Source organism: Archocentrus centrarchus, chromosome 17 (assembly GCF_007364275.1).
Source record: "Archocentrus centrarchus isolate MPI-CPG fArcCen1 chromosome 17, fArcCen1, whole genome shotgun sequence".
Lineage (NCBI taxonomy): Eukaryota > Metazoa > Chordata > Actinopteri > Cichliformes > Cichlidae > Archocentrus > Archocentrus centrarchus.
The window spans coordinates 3,795,172-3,815,553 of NC_044362.1; the positions used below are offsets into that span (position 1 = coordinate 3,795,172).

General features: G+C 41.2%; 1 protein-coding gene across 1 annotated transcript in view; it reads left to right on the forward strand.

Moving 5' to 3' along the window:
- Positions 1-14,095: 14,095 nt before the first annotated feature.
- The window catches only part of brinp2 (bone morphogenetic protein/retinoic acid inducible neural-specific 2), a 236,099-nt gene continuing 229,812 nt past the window's right edge, over positions 14,096-20,382 (forward strand). The window contains exon 1 of the mRNA XM_030752750.1: positions 14,096-14,861. The gene's annotated coding sequence lies outside the window, so the exon portion shown is untranslated. The remainder of the gene's footprint in view (positions 14,862-20,382) is intronic.

The following is a 20,382-nucleotide window of genomic DNA, read 5'->3' on the forward strand; positions in this document are numbered from 1 at the left end:
AAGCTGAGGGCGGGATGTCGCACAAAATGAAGAGATGACTTCAAAGTCAAAGACCGAAACAATGTTACTCTGTGAAAGAGCATCTGAAAGCTTCTCCACCCCTTTGCAAAAAGCCAGTTTGCACGAGTGGCTGCGAGGGACTACAAATCTCAGTGACAGCCCACATCCACAGTAATGCCTAAAACTACAGTGCTTAAGAAATATATTGGACCACCTGTGGTAAAAACAAGAAAGCACAAATACTGTGTGTGTGTGTGTGTGTTTGTGTGTGTGTGTGTGTGTGTGTGTGTGTGTGTGTGTGTGTGTGTGTGTGTGTGTGGTCCTGAATAATCTGGTCCTGGTTACAAGTGTTGAAAATCAGAGATAAAGGGTTTATTACGCCTCCTCCCCAAAACACTTTCCTGTGGAAGTAAGTATCCATTTGGGAAATTGTCAGCCGTATAACACAAAAGAATCACTTGGGAGGATCGAGGACATGTGACTTGGAAGCGAGACATCTGGACTGTGGTTTTTTTTATCTTCTATCATGATTCAGACGCACTACACAGATGGACAGATCCTTTTAGCTGAAGTCATCTCAGTCTTTGTCAAGCTTAACTGGCGTTTTGTCTTATGCATTGAATTAATAGTATTTCCTGCTTTAATTAGAAAAGAAGAAATCAATATTTGTAACACTGTAGCGTCTTTAACCGAGTGCTCTTTTGAGTTTAATAGCGCGATATTCTATTAGGCTGAGAGTTTGACCTCTTGAGCGTTTCTAGTTTAGCTGAATGGTATTTGAACTGAAAAATTTCTGCTGACTCGTGACAAAAAAAGAAAAAAAAATTTGAATACAATAACTTATTCACAGAGTGCCCTATTCTACACTGCCAATTCATTTTGAATATTAATGTTGCCACTGTGCTTTGTCACAAAGCCCACGTGACCTCAAGGCAACAAGGCCGCCACCATGTGACTCTTATTAAAGAGGATTTGGATATTAAAAGAGAAACCTTCATCAGGATAAAGAAAAAAAAAGAGATGAAAAGGAAATCGCTCTTGGTATTGGCACAGCATGCTTACTATACAGAACTAATTTGATTTTAAACCCTGAAGCCGCTGCCTGTTATGCAAACATATAGTCGGTTATCCTGCTTCCTGCTAAGTAGCATTTGTTAGAAAGCTTTGATCTCACGGGGCAATTAAATCAGCTTTGTTTTATTTATGTTACAAAATACAGTAGGTGTATTCAACGCTCAGACCTTCAACAAGTATGTCTTTGCAAAAAAAAAAGAAAATCACTCATTGGAATCAGAGCTCTGGCGCTTAGGCAGGCAGCTTAATGTGCAAACCCACAACATGGTGTGATACAGGAGCTGATAAATTTTTTAACAAATTCTGGTGATGGATAGTTTGTTAAAGGCATTAATAATTTATCAACGCATGCATAACGAGGCTTCTGCATCCAGAGTGATGTGATATCATTGTGACTTTGCATGAGTAGGATGCGAGCGCAATCTCTGTGTACCCCCCCCCACCCCATCCCCGCAGCCAAAATGCTACAAGGTTAAAACTGCACTTGAGCTCCATTTTTTTTTTTTTTTTGCGTCCCAGCTTGAAAATAAACGAAGCATGAGGACAGGAAGTGAGCCACCTGGAGGCTCCTGAGATTGATGGTGATTGCTGCAGAGATGTGATTATAATTAACCTCTTCACAAAATCTTAGGACCAAATTTAGGTTCAGAGTTTTAGAATTTAATATGTTCAGAGTTTAATATGATTTTGCCCTTCAGGAGCTTACCTATAACTCTAACTACCTGTAATGGCAATGCAGGTGATTTTGTCAGCAGATCGGCTTAAACAGCACATTTGATTAGGTCAGAATAACAAACTGGATCAATCAGTCGGGCTGATTTAATGACTTCGTAAAATATGTGAATGTTCAATCCACAGAATCAAGCTGTTACAACCAGCACAGGAGGGCTGCTGTCATAAAAGAAAAAAAAAAAAACGACACAGGTAATAGCTGCGCAGCCAAGCTCCTGCAACTGTGTTGTGAATGGTTAAAGGAAACGTGGATCTGCTTCAGTTTTCAGTCTCAGTTCATCTAAAACTGGTCAATACCCAGCCTTATAGTGGTAACTGGACTGGTACGTATACAGTGCTTTTCTACTCTACTAAAGGTCTCATTTACCCAATCATACCGCGCTTTTATCTGTGCCCAAGCATTTGTACACCTGTTTGTGTGTGTGTGTGTGTGTGTTTGTGTGTGTGGATGCATCAGGGACAACTCAGGATTTGGTATCTTGCCCAAGGACACTTTGGCATGTGGATTGGAGGAGTCGGGGACTGATCCACCAACCTTCTGACTGATAGACAACCTGCTCTTCCATCTGAGGCAGGTGGGTGTCTGTCTAGCACTGCCAAATTAAGATTTTTTTTTTTTTTAACTATATCTGAATTTTGAATTCACCAAGTTTTTGAGAATTCAAAGTTTTAAGGATTTTAAAAAATTTCCCCACTTGCATAGGTGAAGATATTTGTGTTCTAAAAACATCCCTGGCTCCTACAAAACGCAGTGGGTCAAGTTGCAACCTGTGGGCAGAGCCGCTGGGGGAAAACAGTACTGCCTGCCCAAGGTAGACGTAAACCTAGAAGCTAAAAAACATTTGTGGCTCCTCCATGAGCAAAGCTATTTTGAAGCTAGCGAGAGGCATCATCTTTCAGATACTCGTATACTTTTCAGATACTGCTGTTTTTGGCAAAGCTGCAGGGTCAGAAGCCTGCACCCTGTGGTTGTTGGATTTTAGGAAAAAGCACCAAAAATAACTGAACTGCTTGAGTAATTCAAGTTTGCAGGGGTGGCTGGGGTCACAACATCCTTTGTATGTTCTAGATCTTACCCTGATCTTCCAAATAAGATCAGGATGAGCTCTGGATCTACACACAAATATGCGGCAGGAGAAAGTGACGTCCCTGCCCGTAAAAGTGGCAGAAGTACAGCGGCTTTCCTACAGGTAATTTTTACAGAACTGAAGACACAAATGAAATAAAATGACATTGTTGTGCAGCAGAGGCACAGATGACGTGTTCCCACGCTGGTCATAAATGAGATTCAAGGATGTTTTCACACAAAACGCACAAAATGCTCGCAAACCAGCGGTGAAACAGCGTAGAAGGCCAGACTACATGAATGCGCTCAGCTTCTGAAAGCTTTCCTGCAGACCTCAATCAGACAGCAGCAGAGGGAAGCAGCTATATCCAGCATATGAAAAAAAATTAGCTACTGGCTGAGCTGGAAACATTTTTGCAGTAGAAGAAAGAGAGATGTGCACTTTTCAAGTAAGACAGTTATTACACTTATCTCATCTATCCATTATTCAGTGACACATTAAACAGAAACCTATTTTGGACAGACAAATGAAACTGCACTTCCGAACAATTAATCTTTCATGTATCAACCTGGCCTGACATATCAGTTATATTATATTTTCTGAGCAATTATTTCTTGATATGTCCCGTCTGACACATTGTGCTCTTTTATTTCGTTCCTTTGTCTGCCACTTCTCAGAAATCGTTCTACTTCCTTTATACCGTTTTGCCCTCTGCAAAAAAACTTGCTTACTCCCCAAAGAAACATTTTCCCATCTAATAGAGGCAGGAAGAACAAATAGCTAGGTTGAACTAATTACTGTCGGAAACCAGCCAAAACCCGCTCCCTGTCTGTACCCGTGCTCTCTGCTCTCTCTGTGACTCACACACTCATGCTCCGCACAGCCTCTTCTTTCCTTTCTCTCTCTCTCTCGAGATGCAACTGCAGGGAGTTTTTCTATAGGTCAGCTTTGCAAGACGGATGGTTGACATCTGCCACAAAGCCTCGCTGGACATATTACCTGAGACACCAAACAATAACCTCTACACACACACACACACACACACACACAGAAAACACACGGAAACAGAGCCTTGCCTGGCCTTAAACGGCCTGCCAAGACCTGACCTTCTAGTTACGACCGTGATCACCCCCATGGGCACGGGTGGCATCTGGCTTAGTGATATGTGTGTGTGTGAGTGCGCGCTGTGAGTGTTCTACATCATGTACGCATGTATGCCTGCTTCCCTGCATGGTAGTGCTGGCTAGCCTGTTTGCATGTGTTTATCTCTGTGTCCCTTTGCCTGTAGGTGTGTATGTGTGTGTGTACTGCTGGCATGAAGAGCAATGCCGCAAGGAGCCCAGGCAGCATCAGAAGGGCCGGTGTGCCCCCAGAGTTTGACCATCTGTGTGTTATTGGTTGTCATTAAGGTTTCTAATTTGGAGGTGTCTTGGGGATTAGCCAAACGAGGGCAGAAAATGTCATTACGCTGTTCCCCCCGCTGAGCTGCCATGACCATATTTACATATTTATACACCTTAATTGTCTTTGCCTTGCTGCCGTGACATTGAGGCAGCCGGAGTTTAGCATGAGCGGGAGGGAAAAATGTGAGGAGGACAGAGTGGAAGACAGCATTACACACACAGTCAAATCAAATTTAGCCCTTAAGTGGATTTGAATTAACAAACTCGCGGGTAAGCGGACTAGAGAAGAAGATTAACAAAAGGCAGAAATACAAAAACTAAAAGATGCAAACAGCCCAGAAAGGAAAACACAAAAATGCATTTTTCCAAATGTTTTACAGCTTTTTGATACCTGGATTATAAACACTGCACTGTTTTGAGTTTGCTAAATTAAATGGCAAAATTTGCTCGGAGCACCTGTGCCTCATTTGACAAAATAACATTAGCCTAAGCCTAAGCAAGCCTCAGCAAGAATTTTCTATTTTAAATGTCTTGACGTAGTAAGAGGTACAATTGCATAAGTGCATTTCCCGTAGCTGTTTATGCCCAAAGGTACGGAGAACAGGCACACAGCACCAAAACTGATCTGAAGAATTCAGCTTCAATATTTCACTCATCAAGCTCTCATGTATGATCTAAGTGTAACTATGAATATCAAGATCAATTCAACTGCATGAGAAACGGTGTGGTCCATATGGGCCATTGTGAGAGAGCCAAAAACCGCCAAATCCTTCCGCTCAAACCTCACATGGTTACAGTTAGGTAACTGTTTAATTCTTATATACTGTGTGCCAGTGTATGCTGTTTCTCTCTTACACCTATTTAAATTAGGCTTCTTATTCACTTGCTTATGATAGCACTAAAAAAAAAACGCTGGCATTGACTAATCTCAGGACTCCTGCTGGCACTGCTGTCGCTCCACCGTGTAGAAGAGAAGTCCCACTTCTCACCTTCTCAGCTTCCTCTCAGTCTCTGGAGCATTAATGAGGAAGACGCTTAACACAGTCCATTATGAGGCTATGTGTTTGGGGCTATTGTCACTGCCGCTGTTGGGTGCAAAATACATCTTAGACTAATCAGAAACCTTGCTGGCTGCGCTGCATGATTGATCGCATCCTAAATATTTAAAGGGCCTTAAACATTTGCACAGTGCAGCGTTTAAAATAAGAGAGATATTTAGTTTGATTCATATTTTGAATCCCTTTTTGCTGGCCCTTCTTTGTGGACTGCTGCCTTTACAGAGGTTGGGGAATAAAGAGAGCAGGTGCACCAGCATGTTCTATTTCTGGTGTAATTAGGGAAGAAATGGCTTCAGTGCCTTTACTGACTATCCACTGTGGGAGAATTGCACTTGTATTGTGTTGACACCCAGAAAGGAGCCCACAGAGGTGGCAGTGAAAACGAGGGATTGCAGCCACTAAGCAGTTTAACACATTCATTATACCACGCAGGTGATTATGTGTTCACTCCAGTTTCACGAGGCAACAGCATCTTATCTCTCTAAACAAAAACTAATTTGCGATGTGAAGTGATAATATGAAATGATAAAACTACATAGTTGGTTTTGCTGTTCATTTGGCCTGGAGCCGGTTTCCACTGCTGTTTGTAGGGAGATGCACAATCTAGCATCTCCCTGCTAGATTATGATAATTGTGTATGATGCAAGAGGCTTTAGTCAGCAGTGCAATTCCAAATTAATGAAAGACTACTTTGTAATTGTGCCTACCAATCAGAATGAATAAATTATTAGCCTGCAGACAATCCAAACAATGGCAGGAAATATAGTGGGGAGCACAAATCAGTATTACAATTAGAAATAATGAAAAACTAGAGAGCATCTTGCAAATTGATCACACTGACATTAGTGCCAGTTAGTTCTTGAACTACATCCATTTGAATTCATTTTTAAAATTTTTTGTTAGTTTTACATAATTTTTATATGAAAGGAGTTCTCCTTTACTTCTGGAACCATTTAATCAGTACTCATATTCAGACCAATTGGCTGTATTTAAAAGATGAACTTAGTCATTATGACATCACCAACTGGTTACTGACTCAGCACTTTGTAGCCCTAATGTTAGCAGTTTAGATACGGCCATGTTATTTATTTATTTATTTATTTTTGATCATATTTGGACAAGAGGGTGGTGTGTTCAGTTATCAGCTGATCATAACCTGGTTAGCAAGCTGCATCAATAAACCCCGCAGGTGCAATCCACAGGTACACATATCTGCTAATTAGTAAATGAACCGCAAACTTGTTGGATGGACTGTCTCACACAGCAAGCCATATTACTTAACCAGGTATTCTGATTCAGATTCTCCAAATGGCACCATCAACTCGGTGGTGGGCAGCACGGTGGTGCAGTGGTTTGCGCGGTTGCCTCACAGCAAGAAGGTTCTTGGACACCAGTCAATCGAAGCGTCCAACCCTCTAAAACCAGGATCCAGATAGATGAGTCATAAAGAAATCAACCACTGTATAGTTGCTGTGAAAGGGAAATCTATTGATACAGGCCAAAACCATTTATTTGTAGCAGGCTATAAAAATATGTTTTAATACTACAAAGCTGGCTATTTTAAAATAGTCTACTGGGATTGACTTACTTTTGGAGCAAGCCTCATATTGTCTTTAGTTTTCAGCCCCAGGGGTTGCCGTTTGGTCACCATTTTAATCTCAACTGCACATTTGTAAAGTTTGGTGACTTCATCTTCAGCAGTTGGGATGCTATAGCTTTTGACAAATCTGCCCAAAGACACCTGCCATGGTACCTGAAACCACCTAGATTTTGGTAGATTGATAGATTTTGGCACAGAGGGATCACCAAAGGGATTCACCTTCAAGAGCAAACACAAAGCTCCCAAATTCTGTCTGTAAAAATAAAACATCTTAGCTGATTTCAATTTGTCCTTGGGCAGTGCTCTTTAGATTGCTCCTATCTTAACACTGAATGTGTCAAAACAGCCACCCTTAAACTTTAATTTTGTTCTGGAGAAGAGGACAAAATCATAGGTAGCCCAAGTTTGTGAGTTGAGCAAGTGGTAAGTAAACATTTTGTTATTCTTTTTTTTTTTGCATTTTTGGCCACAGTGGCTTTTTGTGACAGTGGAGAGAGACAGGAAATGGGGGAAAGATACGCGGCCAAATAGGCGACGGGCCGGGACGTGAACCTGCACCGCCTGCACCGCAACGCGGTGTGTGTATGTGGTCGCTGGCTTCACCACTAAGCCACCCAGGTGCCGATATTATGTTATTCTGGGAGAAAAAAAAAAAATCCATATGCCACAGTTCAAGTACCTTGCAATATTCCCCAGGATCTTACAGTAGACCTAAGCTTTGAGAATTTGACCCTGGGTGCAAATTCACAGTATGTAACCCTGTGCAACTGTACAGGTGCAATGCACAGACACACAAATCTGCCAATCAGTGCTAAATAACAGACTAATAAAATACTAGAAACTCACTTAAAGAAAATGAACCATATTATTTAACCAGATAATTCCACTAACATTCTCCAAATGATGGTCACGTGATGGTGGTTATCAACTGAATAAGTCAACCAGTCCAGCTTCAAACGTGTTCACATTAACGAGGAGGTGTTGGAAGCATCTGACCAATCACAAATGTGGACAGGCCTACTGGCAGACTGATTTTAAAAAGATTAAAGTAAAATATGGGAAAAATATAAGTTACAGACAGGCTGAGAACAATATAGCTTCTAGGGAAATTAGAGAAATTTGCAGAGTGAGCATGTGTGAGATGGAAATAACTGTACAGTAGTACAGTTATTTCCATCTCACACATGGAAATGGAAATAACTGTACAGTAGTACAGTTATTTCCATTTCCATGTGTGAGATGGAAATAACTGTACTACTGTACAGTAGTACAGTAGTACAGTAGTACAGTAACGTGCTGAATAAATGTGTGTGCTTTAAACACTGTGGTTAGTAAAACTAGAAAAAGCACACCTATATTAATTAAGTTTTGCCAATTTGGTGCCAGGAAAACCATGTAAGCTAACAGACTCATTAGTATAACAGCTCTATCACTGAGACACAGGAGAATCTGACAAATTACAGTTGTTGTTCTATTAGATGAGACAGTTTTGTTTTTATTCTTTCAGCTGCATCCCCAGTGGTGTTTAACAGTCTGAGAGCAAGTAAAGAACCAATAAAAAACATTAATTCTAATGCATGCTTAGTCTACATGCAAATTTAATATAAGGTCCACGGGCACAAATATATGCCCTGTGTTAAGATCATATTATATGGCTTTAAAAAATAAATAAATCAAGGAATAAAGTTTTGTCTAAGGATCTATATTTCTTATTGATGCTCCTCAGGGAAGGAGAAAAGTTTAGACTCCTCTGATCACCGAGGGCTGAGAGAACTTCCAGGAGTGGTGACTCTGAGAATTAATTGGTCAGTAGGAGGCGATTTCCTGCCTGCTGATCCATTAGCAAACATTAACTGCTCTGGAGCAGGTTAGGGCTGCAGAATAAGTTACCACTCTGACGTGCCCTGGCAAAAAGTGAACTGTCGTCTCAACACTGAAAACCCAGAATTAACCCTGAAGTTACCGGAAGAAGCCAAAATTCTGCTTTTTATTAGAAGCCTTGAAATGTCAAGAACTGAACCCAAATGAGGATCTTTGCAGACCTGAAAAGGGGCTCTCTCCTTCATTGAGTCTCGCTCTGTTTGAGGTCTCTTCCTGTTGAAAGCAAGGTCTTCCTTCCCACTGTTGCCAAGTGCTTGAAGTATTAAGGTCTTAATCTTAACACTATAAAGCACTTTGAGGTGCCTAAACATAACTGTTTAACACAGAACTGTGGTAAATAATTACTCCTGTGTATAACAGCAACTTGCAGGCTACAGTAAAAGCCTACACTAAAGTACAATTTACATTTGCTGTGCGGTAAAACTGCAACCCGAAGTATCTGCATCTGTATTATTGATGTAAACTTTGACTGAACTCAGTCTTTGGCTCGATGCTCAGAACAATCTCCCTCTATTAATGCATGCTGTCACACACACACACACACACACACACACCAACTGACAGGCAGGAACGTACACACAGTCAACAAGGTATCAACAGGATTGCCAGTTACCTTGAGCTGAGCATTCATTGCATACAAAATGAGTGGGACCTTGTCTGGTGGAGACACTGTTTCCACCAAACAGACAGGTCATCGTTCACTCACTTTGTAAGCCCCATTCCATTACAAGTAAAGGGGAAGCAACATTGAAAGTGTGGCTCAGTGAACAACACTGTTTTGCACAGAAAGTTGAGAAATATATTATTATTGCACGCCTGTGCCTGTTTTAGTGCTTCAAAGTTTTTATCCTTAATACTTAGGTCCAGACCGCAAAGGTGACTTCACAGGTCTCTGCAATCAAAGCCTCGGGGTGAAACAATGATTTGCCTGAGGCTCAAAGATTCACACATTCACTGAACTCTTTACATTTCAAAAGAGCTGACTCTCTGACTGCGGGCAAACAATATTACTTTACATATCCTCCTCACCCTTTCGGTCATTTCTTTTGATGTCTGAGCTTTGTCGCATTATGTATGCATATGCACGTGTCTTGTGTGGATATCGCGGTGTGCGTGTGGTAAAACTGAACATCATACCCTTTTTGGCAAAAGTTGCCAAAAATATGTCTGAAAAACACCACAGAAGAAGAATCCAACGTCTAATATAAACCGAAAAGCGGTCATAACTACAACCACGAGGTGAAATAACAAGAACGACTATGCAATATTTATACTTAACTGGAGGCATGTCTGCCAACCTTATACTCTTTGGAAATTCACTAAACAACTTTGCGTTCTCGTTGTTGTGTGTCAACGCCGTTATTTAAAACTGTATATCATTGAACTTGTTGTAATGTACTTGCAACAAATGACACAAATGATAGAAAGCTGCTGCTAAAACACAATAATAAACCACTTCTTCTTTGGAGGGTTTCTGCATAGCTGTTGAAAAATGCATTTTTTTTTTTTCTTTGTGTCTCATATTTGTGTTCTAATTCAGCTTGGCTTTGATAAAGGAAGAACACTTCAGAGTCTCTTGACTGTGCATTCATTAATGAATTAATAACACGAACATCCTTCAGATGTGATCATTATTTAATGCATGAAAAAATGTCCCTTTTGTCCACTTTAACATTACTGCCCACAGCAGGAACACGGGGGAAAAAATAGAGATCAAGCTGAGCTGCTGCGAGGGTGTTGTACTTTTAAAGCCTCGAGACAAAAGAAATCCATCCTATGGTTTTCAGTGAGCTGCTGTCATCTTCTTGCTTCTCTCCCATCACAATCTTCTGTTCCAGACGACTCCGTTTTAATCCCTCACTTTGTTTCGAGAGAGGGGGAGGAATGGAGGTATGACAAGAGCAGGAGTGAGCGATCCCACACTAAAAAGCCTTGATGAGGAGACATAAACAAAGCACACTTAGTGACATGAAATGTAATCCTTTTGAACTAACAAAGCTCACGCTGCCAATAAAATATTCTCATATAGCTGACAGTGACAAAGACCCTATGTGGGCATTAACTGAGGGAGGGCTGTACATGTAAAATTCTGTTACTGATGGGCAGAAAAATACAATATTTACTGTTTACTGTACTGTGCAGCTTTTGTAAGCTGGTGTTTGCATTAATGGAACTTGTTCAAAAGCGCTATGCTGAAGAGAGCTCCTCTGAGTAGATTCAACTTGTAATCTGGAAAACCGAGAGTTGGGAACGCTCCGGTTTTCAGCAGTAGACCCTAGTTATTTTGACATGTTGTCATAGAAATGGGAAAGGCCTTTTGGTTGGTTGTCCCAGTTCCAGTGCCCTGATGTTGGTTTGCTGAAGAGCTTGGACTGTTTTTCATCCCCATGAATGCCATTAAAACAATGGAGAACGACAAACCTCACTCGCTCGTTCTGTGCAGGGCTTAAAATGAACTCACTTTGTGCTGAAGCTAGCCCGCAGACGCTACAGGAGCTCTTTTAATGGGGCGCAGAGTTAAAGCAGACTTTAGCAGAAAGGCATGAAATCTTAATCGACCTGTGAGCTGAAAGAACAGAAAGTAAAGTAGTGCGTTAGAACAATATCAGCTTCGTTACTTCTGTTGGGTTTACGCAACTCCACAGCTCGTTACTGTCTCGGCACCGTAATGACCGCTATGAAAATACTGCACGCCTGTTATGTCAGAATTTTACAGTGGAAGCCTGGAAGTTTTTATGTTTTCAAAAAGAATGAAAGAGTGACAGGAGAGAAGGAGAAACTCAGGATGTCACTGTAAAGAGCAAAAGAAAGAGTAGAATGACCATTATGACCTAACCTGACCTCTGAGGCCTACTTACCTCTAACACTAACCCCTAATCTGAACCCTGTGCTATCAGAATATGTCATTTTTGGCTTTAGAGACTTCTTCTCTCAGGTCTTTTCAATCAAGGCACAAAGAAAGGGCATTCTAACTGACACTAACAATTTATTCTTTAACCTCAAAACCATTTTTAGATTTCAGAACTACAAATTCGTCTCATATGGAAATCCGTACCACATGCAACACACCCAGACTCTTGAAATCTGATGAGCAACTTGAAGTAGCTGCAGTCATGTTGAAACTTTGATTTGAGCAAATCTTGGAGATTTGTTGATGTGAGCCTTAAAATAGCAGCAAATAGGTACCTGCTCCTCCAGTGAAGATGTTCCCCAGGTGCCTTGCTAAATAAAATGCTGCCTAGCTTGCAGTGAGGATCTCACTCCTGTATGGCAGCAAGTGATGAATGCTTCATGTGGCTCCAAGTTAACTAAGTTCATTTTGAAACACTCCCTGGAGCGTTGCCATCAATCAAAGCCTCTCCCAGGAGCTGTCAAGCAACTTTGTCTGTCTCACTCTGCTACCATGTGCAGTTACGCCACAACAATATCCAGCCCACCCCACTTGCTTCCATTTCAGGCAGCTCAGGCACTTACTTACCGTTGCCTCTGGCGTGCATATTTAACATGCAGTTCCCCCTCCAGCCTCCATTTAACTAAAGACTGGTTTATGTCATTAGCCTGTTAGGCCGCCACCTACTGTAAGGTGCCACCAACTGGAATGGTGCCAAAAAGATTTCATCGTTGCTGCTGATTTACTTTTAAAAGTCTGCCGCTGACATCCAGCGTGCGCATAAACAGTTACTGTAAAACCACTACAGACAGACTGTAAGAAGACACTCAACAGGGGGCTGAATTGCTTGTAATCTCTATAAACAGACCCTGCATATGAATATGCAGAATCAACGTTCTGGTTTTCATTTGTATTTAACTTAGCATTTAATAGTCCGAATTGTAATGACCAGTTATGTTTGAGCAAGCTTCTGCTCTCTGCAGGAAACACTTCTTACTGAAAGTGTGAAAGCGTGATTTTTTTTTTTTTTTTTTAGCAACAACAACAAAAAAAAAAGATCTGCATTGATAAACAATGACGAGGACACAGAATAGGAAACCCTCAATCAAATATATCTTATTTCTTTGCTGTCCACATATCCTGGCTCTAGGAAACCCTGAAAATGTTCCCTCAGTGGCTCAGAGGCAGTAGCAGACTAGCTGGTATGGACCGATTTTCTTCTAATCTGACTTTTTTTTTTAAGCTTTTCCAATCCTGCATTTCATTTGCTCACACCGTTGAGCAGGAATCACATACGGGTAATGGTGTTATCAGTGTTCCCTGCAAACATTAGAATATGAACCTCACTGAAACAACTTATTAAATGGATAATCAAGAAAATGTCACTGATTTTTGGAGCAAATCCACTGATACTATTGATAGTCTCCAATTAAACAATCATACTGCTCACTACTGTCCAAAATGACATATTGGAGTATTTCCACTTTAAATGGGTAACAAATGCCACATTAGACGGTAGTTGCACAAAAACACCCAAATTTCAATTCCAATTCCATGCTTAATTTCTACACTTCAGACAGGCTTGTTTCTGAAGTCAGAGTCACAGTTTGTTACACAGTAGCCATCCGCATGTCCAGTGCTGAGGGGGGACCAAAGTCTTGTTCTTGCATATGGTACCAAAACTGGTACCCTTCTACAAGAACTCGCCCTGCTGTGTCGCCATGTACTCATCAAGGAAGCTGCAAAGCTGTCAGCCACCAGATTTTTTAAAAAGAAGTCAGACAGGCGGAAGTGTATGACTATGCTTAGCCTCGGTGGACACTGTCAGTATGTATTCAGTTCTGCCGGGAGTCAAAGCACATTTGCAGGGGAACAATTTGGCTAAAGCGCTGCCAGTGAATTAGTGGGTAAAATGAATTAAATAAAGGAAGAAAAAAGGAGGGACGCATTTTCACTTTCATTAGCCAGCCTGTCCCTTTGGGCTCAAACACAGAGCTCAGTGCATGAACTGCCCCCCTTATAAACCCATCCATCCACACACAGACACACAAACTCTGGCTCCATTATCCTCATTTCCTCTCCTTCCCCTTTCACCTTTCTTACGTCCCACTTCTCTCATTTCCCTCTCCAATCCTTTCCTCTTCATCTGGGTTCATTTGACGCTTCCTCTCTCCATCCTGGCTTCTCTCCTCCGTCCCTTTCTCTCCTCCGTCCCTTTCTCTCCTCCCTCCCTTAGTGCACATCATCGCAGCCTTTCCCTCCATCCCTCTCCATCCCTCTCTCCCGTCGCTCCTTTTTTTTCAGCCAATCGCTGTTGAGAGGGGCGTGGTTTAAAAGCAAGTGGAAGGACGGGGCTTGTTGGGGGAAAGGGAGAGGGAGACAGAGAGGAGAGAGCTGTTGAATAGAGACGTTTTCCTTAGCTTCTTGGAGAAGCAACGCCAGGCTTGACATTGAGTGATGACTGTTGCGCAGAGAGACTCGACAGACCGGGAATATTAACGCGGAATAAAATACACACAGACAGGGGAGGTGGGCGCTCAGTTTGTGGATACCTGCGCGTCTCCACTCCGGCCGCAGGTGCGCTACGGTCCCTCTGAAGGGACTTTTGTTTGTCAGAGGGAAGTGAGAGAAGAACAAATCCTACAGGAATTATTTCTCATTTTCTCGCCAGGTATCATTTTTTGTTTGTTTTTTTAGTTTATCTGAAAGGAAACTTTCCCTCCCCTTTGCACCGCCTACAGTCAGATTTCTGACTCCAGCTTGAGCTTTGTAAATCTGCGGACTGTTCTTTCAGACCATTCCTGAACTCGGATTACACTGGACAGCACCTCTAATCAAGGAGAATTTCTCAGAACTCCCAAGTTGGGAAACGGAGTTTTTCCAGTTCATTCGCTGTTTTCAACGAGGTGATGAAGAGAACAATGTCTGGATTATTACAGCTGCTGTTCAACCTGCCCCGGGAAAGAGGGGAAGAGTGAGGAACGCAGAAAGAGAAGGGAGGCGGAAGAGGTGAAGAAGGGGGGGAAGTCGGTGGCTTTTGGCTGCCGTCCACTAGTTCTTTAACGCCTTTGCTGCCCGGATTCTCCAATCGCTTTTTACGAGATACACGAACAAACATCAAGAGACGCGCGGGGAGGACCTGCGTTCACACCCTGGGTGAGTTCGAGTGTGTGTACACACCGGTGGGGATAAAATGCGGGATTATAAGAGGACCGCTGTTGTGCGTTTTCGTGCCAGGTGCGTTTTTACGCACAGCTCACTCCCGGGTTGATAAGCACAAGACAGCGCGGGTTCAGGAGGGTCGTGACGCATGATCGATCAGAAATGTGAGGAAAATGAACAGATGAGGGTTTAGATCAATGTGACAGGACGCTTGTTTTATCGTTTAAACAACTTTACGAACAGAAAAAAAAATATGCGCATATAAATATTAGCGATCACACGTGTGTCTTTCAAATATTGGTCATTTACATAATACGGTGTACATGTTCTCAATATCAGTGTGCGCAATTGTGTGCGTTTTCAACCCGTACAGTCTGCATTCTCAACATGCTTTGGAAACGCGTCTCCGGCTGTGTGTGACTGATAAATTGTAGTATATTTGTCAAACTTTAGTCGTGTGTGTGAGTGTGAGGACAGAGAAATTTCGCCGTTCTAACCTTCCTGCATGTGTCTGTCCTCCCCTGTGTGTCTCTCTCTGCCTCGGTGTGTGTGTGTGTGTGTGTGTGTGTGTGAGAGATTGTTGCTCCATCAGTCACCCTGAATGCCTGCTACGCACCGCGCAATTTCTCACAAATTCTCTCAACCGTGTAAGCACATTTACCTGTCAGCTACTTCCCCGACTACTGTACGTGGAAGTAAGAAATCCCCGGAGAAGACGAGCGGCTGCCCCAACACACACACACACACACACACACACACACACACACACACACACACACACACACACACACACACACACACACACACACACACACACACACACACACAGCTGCGGACCCCAACTCTGCCAGCGGGACACTTGCTCACCAATCAGGTTTTCCATCTGTAAATAATGCAGCATCAAACAGCACGCACACACACACACACGCTCAAACTGATTCACCTGGAGAGAGGACCACTCTTCTCATTTTGATTGCATGCGTTAAACAGGAGTGAGACGCGCTGACATGTCTGTGATATACGGACATGCTTGTAAGAGCATGTAACGGAAAGGGTGAGCGCGGAGCACGCGGCGCTGTTCATGACGTGTTTTTAATAAATGTGTGAGCGTGCACACGCATTCATAAAGTGATGAGGGATCCTGAACGCTCCGACTACTGAAGTGCCCATAAGAGAAGGTGACGAGTTTAATGACGGTACAAACTGTGAAGAAATACATAAAAGTGCAGTCACTTCTGATCGTTTTATATATATATATATATATATATATATATATATATATATATATATATATATATATATATATATATATATATATTGCTTTTGGCTAAACCGGAGGCTCCCAGCTGATTCAATTATTCCGGCACAGTGCGGTACACTGGATACGAATGTGAGCAGGGCTGGGCCGCATGATTGAAATCAATAACATGATACTAAAACAATCACCTTGAAGTTGACAGATTTTCCAGCGAGGGACGGAAAAGGAACCGCTGAAGCCGAGGTAGCAGAGGTGGACATGTTGCCTGTCGAAATCCTTCATTTCCCATAATGCAACTATTAATTCATAAAGTCTTTTTTTCTTCTTTTTTTTCAATCCAACATTAACCCAAGAAAAACAAGAGTATTAGGCCGACACCGGAGTGCACTCCAGCTGCTAGAAGTAATAACCAGAACACCGTATTTATATTAATCCACTTCTGAAAATAGTCCCCAACAATTGCACCCACATTTCGTCATGTTGAGTAAGGAAATTACTCTTTTAATATTTGATCTGTGTGTTGCTGTATAAATGCCACAGTTTGCCGAAGCTGAAAAGTATAGCGATCCAAAACACATTGTTAGTTTTGATGTTTTTAATGGGACAAAATCTCTGATCACTCTTTACTCTATAGCCAAAAGTTTTCTGTATATAAACAGCAGAGAAAGTTACATAATGAGAAGTTCAGAGTAATGTTTTATTAATAAAATATTTTAAAAAGTTTTCACACTAAAGCATTTCATAATTCTCCCTTTTAGCCTTTCTGCCGTCTCAGGAGAAATGTATGTCCAAGCGCTCGCCATAAATCCGGCATGTTTATTAAACCGCCTAAAGCCACACATTAGCTTGCACATTTTGTTGCATTAGATGTCTAGAAGGGAGCTTGTTTTCAGTTCTGTTCTAATGCAGTGTTGCTGCTGTTTGTTTCTTTGGTTGAGAATCATATAACCTCTGTAGGTGGGATGAAACCTGTGATTCATCAGTTACCTTAATGCATTCTCTCATTGTGGTAACATTCCAGCAGCTCTGTCAAATAAGAGCAAAAACAAACCTCGATTAGAACCTTGGAGAATCCTTTTAAAGGCCCTGCTGATCCCCACTTTGTACCTTTAGAACGAGCGCAGCCCTGCAGGAGTGCATTACTCTGTGCAAAAGCTTATATACTTATGATAATGTACTGACAATCTAAATGGGGCGCACACAGCACATTTCAGACCTGCTTGATAAGACTTCTTCAAGATTTGGTATCATGCATGTTTCTTTTTGATGATGCACAGTTGCAAAGTTCCACAGTCAGTGACACCTGCTTTTGCACTCCCACTCGTCACCCTTCACCAGGATCCCCAATTAAAGTGTTGGATTCATTTTTGTGTCATTTTTCAAAGTGGAGATTTAATATTGCGATAAGAACCCAAACCACGATCTCTTCCTAAAGCTTATCAAGCAGCAACTGAAACCATATTAAATCTAAGTGCAAAAACGAAGCTCTCGCTGGGGACAAGAATGGCAAACTTATGGTTTATCCACCCCTTCTGAGTATCTCAGAGAGACCAATGGGATACTTCATCTGTGACCTTTCCTCTGCTTCATAAGTGACGTAAAAGTCTGAGCTGAATCTAATCTTGCCTTGATTGTGTATAAATGCAAATGTCTATACTCAGCCTACGTGCTTTTCGAGTGCGTATGATATGGCTGTGCCCTTCAAACTGCAAGGACATGGAGTTATGGAAAATTCAGCCTTTTCAATGATTGATACATAACAGCCCTTTTTCTGATTTGCCATCTGTCTCCGTTCTGAGCTTTTCTTTTCAGCTTGAGTGATATGTGCGTTCTTAAAGGTGCGAGTCAGACTATGGGCACGTGAAAATGAAGTTATTCAGAAATATATGAAGGTGCTTTTTTCTATGGGTCGTATAGGTGCCTGTACCATCCCAGTACATTTTCCTCAGCCATGGCTGGGGAAATATCACATTTTTCCTCAACTAATGAACCAGTGTGCCTGGTACACAGGATCATTTGGGTTCACTATATCTGTAAATGTGGCTGAAACAATTAGTCAGTCTATCGGGTGGCTAATTGACTGAAAACTAATGAACTTTCCAGATAATTAGTTAAATCAATCAATATTTTCTAAAATACACTCATGTACTCGTGTTTTACCACAAGCTGCTTAGCACCGACTCAGTATTTTATTTAGTTTTATGCATACTTATTTATTTGATTCCTTTGGCTAGCTGCTTCCCATTGTTTCCAGTCTTTGTGCTAAGCTATGCTAAGCTAAGCTAAGCTAACCTGCTGCAGCCTTCAGTCTTCTTTCTTTGCAGTCAAGGAATTTATGATGATGTCATATTATTAACAGTGTGCATTATGATATAAAAAGTGTTGACATAAATGACAAAAACACTGTGAGTAAAACAATGTAAACAAGTATGGGATTACTTGCATAAAATATAAAGCTGACATAATAGTATTATTTGACAGTTTATTGAGTAATTTACATATTCAATATAATATTATTTGACCTGGGACTACTCTAATAATTAACCATTAATTACTGAAGACATTCAGACTGTTTCCACTTCCTCAGATATGATCATTTGTTAGTATTCTTTGTCTGTGCACTAATAGATTTGCCAGTATGCAAAATATACCGTAATAGTCGAAGTTCTAGGAAATGAAATGAAAGTTTTTATTCTTAATTTCATGGGACAAATTACCAATCTGAGAACTATGAATTTATGAGCAAATTTAGTAATATTATGCTTCGTTCTTTAATGAATTCTCCTCTTTAGAAATCAGTGTTTTCTCCTGAAGCAGGTGGTAAAGAGTAAAAGCTGCATAAAGCTACGACTCATCTCAACAGATATCACAGCTTCAATTTTTCTTTTTTTTTAATTTAACCTGTGATTTAATCTTTTAATTAAATCTTAAAGTTTTCCACTACAGAGACTGCAGGATCACTTCCAGTTGTACCTAACTTAAACTACATAATAACCTTGCAGCAAAAAAAAACACTACCTTCATGAAGGTTATAATGTTCATAGAGCTCGTTCACAGAGGTGTATAGTGTATGTATAACATATACTTCACAGCAAACCTTTTGTGAACCATATAGGAACTCAATCTGCAATTATTGATTGAGCCACGCAATGTTTGTCTGTACTGTGTGTGTCTGTACTGTGAAAAGCAATGATCTCAAGCTGTGCAGGAGTGTGCAGCATGGGCCTCAAGTAATTGATTATTGATTGACGGAGGTACAAAATCATTTTATATCTGTGCAGTGATCTGCTTTGTTACCAGTGCCAATGAGAAAATTGATGTGAAGCCACTTTTCTGGGAGATGAAGCAGTGGGCTGCATCTTCTCTTGGATGCATTGCGAGTCGACCCGCTGCAGGTTCTGACAGCCGCACTGACTCAGTCAGTAAAACTGAGGCTTTAAATTACAGTCGCCAAAATGAAGAAAAATCTAATGATTTCATAAAACAAATTAACTGTCTAATAATTCCATAAAATAATTAACCTGTCTGCCCATGAAAGGAAGCCAAGTTAACTGTAATAGAGTCATTATATCAGCTTGATTAAGCACATCATATTACAAAGACGTCATACTAAACTTTAAAGTTTAAAGGAACACTGGGTTGTGCTTTCTGTTCTCTGAGATGTACGCCCTTTACTTTTCATTTAAGCTGTGCTGTTTAAATATGGTACAAGGCATTTTGACCTAAATTATATTTTATGGTTTTTACTGCTGCTAGTATGTGGCAGTGCAGGCTTTGTCGCATGACTCTATGTGCATTATACATATTAGTGGTTTCTGCATGTGTGTAGGAAGGTAAAAAAAATGCATTAAAAATTTCCCTACCCACTGAAACAGCGTCTGTGATACTCTTTTGAAACGCATCCCGTTTGCACACAAAGCACGATTCTAGAGAAACCCCAGTTTATGATCATTTTTTATATTTTTTATGTTGCTCTGTGTGATAGTTTGACTCAGCCCACAGTGTTTTATAACAACTCTCACTATGCAGCACCACAAAATGTCATCGACACTATGTTGTATACTATTTCAGACTCAGCCTGTGCGAGGATTTGTTGATGCGCTCCTTCTCTTACATAACTGGAAGTTAGATTGCTGTTAGGACGGCATGTGAACACTTCCATACCAGTGGAGATGCAGCTATACAGCAGCTATGCCAGCCTCTGATCTCAGGCTTTCTACAAAGATCCCTTTGCAAAGTTCAGCTTCTCCTTCATTT